The sequence below is a fragment of the Mesocricetus auratus genome, unplaced genomic scaffold (genome assembly GCF_017639785.1).
Source record: "Mesocricetus auratus isolate SY011 unplaced genomic scaffold, BCM_Maur_2.0 Super-Scaffold_100011, whole genome shotgun sequence".
NCBI lineage: Eukaryota > Metazoa > Chordata > Mammalia > Rodentia > Cricetidae > Mesocricetus > Mesocricetus auratus.
The window spans coordinates 53,153,521-53,159,506 of NW_024429195.1; the positions used below are offsets into that span (position 1 = coordinate 53,153,521).

The 5,986-nt window shown below is 41.8% G+C and overlaps 1 non-coding gene across 1 annotated transcript; it reads right to left on the reverse strand.

The window, feature by feature from the left end:
• Positions 1-563: 563 nt before the first annotated feature.
• On the reverse strand, positions 564-670 carry LOC121143416. Its single transcript, XR_005880605.1, has one exon. It is a non-coding gene; the product is annotated as a U6 spliceosomal RNA (small nuclear RNA).
• Positions 671-5,986: the final 5,316 nt, after the last annotated feature.

Genomic DNA, 5,986 nt, shown 5'->3' on the forward strand with positions numbered 1-5,986 from the left:
TTATCTTCATGGCAGGAAGCATGGTGGCATGGAGGCAGACATGGTTCTGATGTGTAGGCTGGTCTGGTCTTGAACTCACAGAGAATCACCTGCCTCTGCCTCTGGGTGCTGCGATTAAAGGTTTATGTCACCTTGCCCTGCTGAGATTAAACAACAAAAAACATGTTGTCAGACTCTTACACTATAAATTCTGATTTAAGACTTAATTGATTTGGATGGAGCCCTAGCCACTTGGAAGTGTGTGTGTGTGTGTGTGTGTGTGTGTGTGTGTGTGTGTGTGTGTGTGAGCTGCTATATTCAGGTTGTCAAATGTGATGGCACAGACATTTAATTCTAGTACTCAGGAAACTCAATCTGGGGAATTACAAGTTTGAGGCTAGACTGGGCTTAGCAGTGAGACCAGCTAGGGTATACATACTGAGACTGCCTTTGAAAAAGATGACAGGGGTGTCAGAGATGGAAAAGAGGGGAATGGAACAAAGCCAGCATGCTTATCCAGAGGCAGCGGTACAAACCTTTAAACCAGCTAAAACTAGAAATGAGTATCTACTTGTTTTTAATTAAAGAATATGGAACACTTCATGAATTTGCATGCCATCTTTGCACAGGGGCCATGCTAACCCTCTCTGTATCATTCCAATTTTAGCATATGTGCTGCCGAATCGAGCACAGGAATACCTACTTTTAAGAGGCAGAATCTCACTATGTAGCCCAGGTTAACCTTAAATTCACTGTGCAGCCCAGGCTGTTCTCAGCCTCCTCTTTAGTACTGGAATTACAGATGTGCACCACCACCCAGTTGATTTCTATTTATTTACTTGTTTGTGCATTTCTTTAGAGACAGGGTCTCACTTGGTTGATCTGGTTGACCTAGAAATCACTATGTAGACTGTGCTGGCCTGGAACTCTGCCTCCCAAGTTTCTGTTTTAAATGAGGTTCCCAACTGGTATTCTGGTAGGTTTACTTCGAATCTTTATTTGTTCTGGAATGATGTTCTGTTATATCCCCATCTCCCTCTTCCTTTACATTTATAATGTATATAATATATATATAAGCCTAAACAACTGATGAATTAGGAATTCATCCAATTTTATCTAAAGTCGAAGATCAAGTAGCAATGGGACATTTTTTTCTTAGTGTGAAAACATGACCTATCCATTGACCAGTGGTAGCATATCCTGTAGAAGACAGATTCTCTTGGTTCAGCCATATCAGTGAAGGATTCATGAGAGTTGTCACCACCAAATAAGAGTTTCTGTTTTTATTTATGTCTGGAAAACTCAATGGTGGAAATATTCACAGGAGGAAGGATTCACTAAAGAACATGCGGTGGTGGGGTTTAGATGATGTCATCAGCTTAGTGACATGAATCAGCACAAAAATTGGCTTGGACCTTAGTCAGAGAATGACAACAATAAAAAAGATCTATTTTTTCCTATATAGGAACTGTCCTTTCCCTACAGGACCACAATCTTCTTGGGACTAATACCTGATGTCTACACAGCATTAAAATGATTATTTCTAAAATAATACAAAATTTGAACTACTTTGTCAAGAACTCTGGTGAATTATATTTGAAGTTATTTTCTATTGATCTGATCGTTATTTGAGATGGACTATTTTACTCACTTTTGGGCTTCAGGCCATTGCTGTGGTAAACTGACAACAATTCAAATACGATTTTAATATGGTTCCTAAGGGTGACTTCCAGGGATCTAGAAGCAAATGCCCTCTCTCACTCACTGACTTCCCCCCATGGGTTGAAGCAAGAGGCTCTGGCTCAGGTGGAGCTGCTTAATTAGTAACTTAAGATCTGTTTACAAAATTAGATGTGCAAGACACTTTGCTCACCCAAGTCACCCCACAGAGTGGTTTGACCTTAACTAGCTCACAAAATGAATATCAGCTTTTGCAGACAAAAGATTAATCAGCATCTGCCATCAAATGTAGTGGTGTATGAAGATGACATATCGCTTCTCTGAGACCTTAGACAACATCATCTATTAGCTGTCAGCTTGACAGGATCTGGAACCACTTGGGAACTAAGCCTCCAGGCACACCTGTAAGGGATTACTTGGAGTCTTGGGTATGCTTTGATGAATATGTTGATCACGTTAATGGAGTTAGGAAGACCGCCACTAGATGCAGATGACACCCTTTCTCTGACTTGGGTTCCAGACTGCATAAGAGGAAAAAGCCACCGAGTATACTCATACGTCCCTCTCTACTTCCTGGGTACAGATGCGATGTGATTAAGATCCTGTGACTTCCCCATGTTGATGGACATGGGACAGTGACCCAGAATAAGCACTTCCTTCCTAAATAGCTTTTCCCCAGGGTGGTTTACCATAGCAACAGGGAAAGAAACTGAAATGACAGGTTATCAAGTTATCAGACTTTGTCCTTTCACAAGCCGCCTTGTCTGGGTCACTGCAGAAAGGGATGGAATTGTGTCTATAAAGTATCCGACACTTTCCAAGAGTGACAAGGTATTTAACACTGCTGTGCTTCCTCTCTGCCCTTACAATCCTGCAGTCTCAGGCACACCTGAAAATATTTCTAGAGATGAACCCATGGCAAGATGGAGTTGAAGCATCACTCCATCTCAGAAAGTACAAAGTGAAAATTCACACAAATTTGAGTACAGGTTTTGTTTGCCCCACATCAAACTCTTCTCCTTCGTGTAGTTATGAAGTGTGGCAGCCTTCTGACACCACCTTATTTCCTCTGCCTTAGGACAGTGGATTGAAGATCTATGCCCATGCAACTAAAATTCATATGTTGGCTTCTAAGCCTCAGTGGGATGGAGTTAGAAATGGAGCCCCTGAGAAGTGGTTAGTTCATGAGCGCAGTCTTATGAGTGATGTCAGTGCTGTTATAAAAGAATTCCAAACTCTGCTGCCTTAAGACCACACAGAGACAATGACAATCTATGAACCAGGAAGCAAGCCCTCATCTGACACCAAAATGAATCTTCTAGCACCTTCATCTTGACTGTTCAGGTTCTAGAACTCTAAGAATTAAATGCTTCCTGTCTAAACCACACTGCCCATACTAGTTTGCTAAAATAACCTGAACAAACACTAGACTGAAAACGACTTGGTAACTACTGATCACTCATAGTTGGAAGCCACTAGGTTAAATAAATTTAAAAAACTGTAAATAGAAGATGTTTTGTAGCAATAACAAGAAAATTAAGATAGAAATAGCTAAAAATAAGTGTAGTAGGTGCAGAGCTAGCTACCAGTTGGTCAATCATGGAAGCAGAAGACTTACGCTTGTACTTTATACTATCCCAAACTATTTATTTTTGCATGTGCATATATATGCTAATCTTACCATTATATTTTCAACTTTTCACCTCTTTCATATGTAGCACATCTTAAAGATGCCTGAAGTCTGTAGGGGAGAGCAAGGTATAGGTGCATTAGTTAAGGTTGGCGAGCAGCTATAATCAATTAACCCCAAAATGTCTAATGGCCCAAATGCTATAGGTATTTAATTTTCACTTTTAGAGCAACACAGCTCTAGGTGGCGAGACAGGGAGAAGTGAGGAGGAGGGAGGAAAGCCTATTTATTGTGTCAGGAGGCATGTGAGTGAGTGGTTCTGTCCAGTTTCAGTGATTCCTGCCCAACCACTGTCTAGCTGCAGCTGCATGAAAGATCCTGAACATGAACTACTTTGATGAACCCCATAAACCCCAATGGTCACGAGTACTCATAATAATAACACTGGTGTTTTAACTCGGGACATTTTAGCTGGTTATCCATCCTAAAGATGATTTTGGTCAAGTGCCTGCCTCGCTTTACCATAAAAATAAAAACTAATGGAAGAGATTTCATTTGATAACTAAAGCACACGTTACCACCTAACAACAGCATAGAACAACAACACTGCAGGCCTTAGCAGAGAATATAAAGCCAGTGATCTGTTCTCCACCTGTTTTTGAATGTCTGGTTCGAGGAGGTGATGCCAGCAGAGGACTGTTGGGGGCCTGTGTGCTTCCCTCGATTTTGAAGATGCATTCTTTGATTCCATTCACGTTTAGAGAGTTTCCAGCTGAACAGTATTTCCTTGGTGTCTAATAAGATTGCCTTCAGTGAGCTATGCTATGCAGGTCATACTAGAGTTTGTACTACAGCAAATAGCTGTGGGAAAGCTCTAACGCCTTGGCTGTAGAATCTGTAGAATAGTAGCTAGGGTTCTGTTTACCACAACCCCATAATGCTCCAAGAACAAGACAGCAGATCAAAACTCTATCTTAAAGTTAATTTCCTATAAAACTCGAGAAACCACAATCATTTGCCAGTGTTAGTCAAGAAAATCATGCTTGGCTCTCTTTTCTTCCGGTAGACAATCCAGTACAGATTTGTAGCTGGGCTTAGATAATTAGATGCTGTGTTTTTGCTTGTGTATCTCAGTCCATTCCACCCACTTGTATTTGCCGTGATGCTGGCTTTATTTATTACTTATGTTTTCTATTTGGGTGCATGTTTTATCATAAGCTTTCTCAAATCCCCATGGCAGAAGACATAATAATTGCAAGGCAAGAGTGGATGAATATATAAGTGAATTACTCTTCTGAGACCTCCCAAATTATAGGCCTCCTATAAGCCTGATTTAATGACTCATTCATTTGCTTCCAAACATGGATTAAGCTTCTATTATGTCTAGGCAATTTATTATAGTCACAACTGAAATAACACTTGAACCCATTGTCCTCGCCTGTAGCAAAAACAGAGTGCTTGAGATCTGTTGAGGTCTAGTAGTAACAGCAGCTGATTTCAAATAGTGATATCTCCGAGGTTCTGTAGTTGTCAGGAAGCCAAATCTCTTGATCTTTTCATAAATAAGCCAGGGGGATAGTAGCTACAAGGTGACTATAGGTTCCTAGCCAGGAACTTCTCTACAAGTTTGAATTTGTTTAGTTCGAACTTTTGAAACATGTGAAAAGTTCCTCCGAGTTCTTGGAGAAAATGTTGGTAAAGCTTGTTGTCCCTTGGAGTTTCTTTGCTGTTCCCACACTGAGGGATTCATTTAGCCTCTACCAGCTGTGGTTCTCAACCTATGGGTTGCGACCCCTTTCAGAGAGGGCTGGGGTGTCCATCGACCCTTTCACAGGGGTCGCCTAAGACCATCTGCATGTCAGGCGTTTACATTACGAATCGTAATAGTAGCAAGACTACAGTTATGAAGTAGCAACGCAAAGAGCTTTATGGTTGGGGCCGTCAAATATGAGGAATTGTGTTACAGGGGCGCAGCATTAGTCAGGTTGAGAACTGCTGACACTTGTACCTCTTTGGTTTGTGATTTGGCCGCTAGCTTTACTTTCACACTTTGCTTCCTATTCGAGTCACCTGCCGCCTTCATTTGTACCAGCTTCCGGAGCTGTCTTTGGCGCATCCCAGACCCTCCGACCCTGGTAACTCTCAGCTTTTCCTCCAGCCAATTACAATGTTAAATGCAGACTTCCCTGACACTTCCCACCTGCAACTTCCTCCCTCCTGTGCTGACTGCATCTATTTCGGGCGACGTGTTCTGCACTGTTAGTGCTGGCCTTTCCAGCAGGGGGCTCTGCGTGCCTGCCGGCAGGAACGCCCCCTCCTTCCTGGGATATTTTTATCTTTTTTTTTTTTTTTCAGAGCGTTCATTCCTCACTAGAAACATTCCTGGCCAATACGATGACTACTCGCATTACTTTGGAATCTAGATGACAAGGAATAAAACCCACGTACACGCAATGCTAGCCCACGTCTTCAACACAACCCTGTAGGCAATGTGCTAAGCTCTCCAGCATCACCATCTACCTTCCTCCCCTCAACATTTCATTAAAGAAATACCCACCTTCAAAAACTATTCTGACCAGCTATCCCAGAATCAAAGCAGGTTTTACTCTACTTTACCTAACCCCTTGCTTTGTGACAGTTCTGTTTTCAGTGAAGACAAACACTTTCCCTGGGTGTCATAGGGTTTCTATAGCTGAT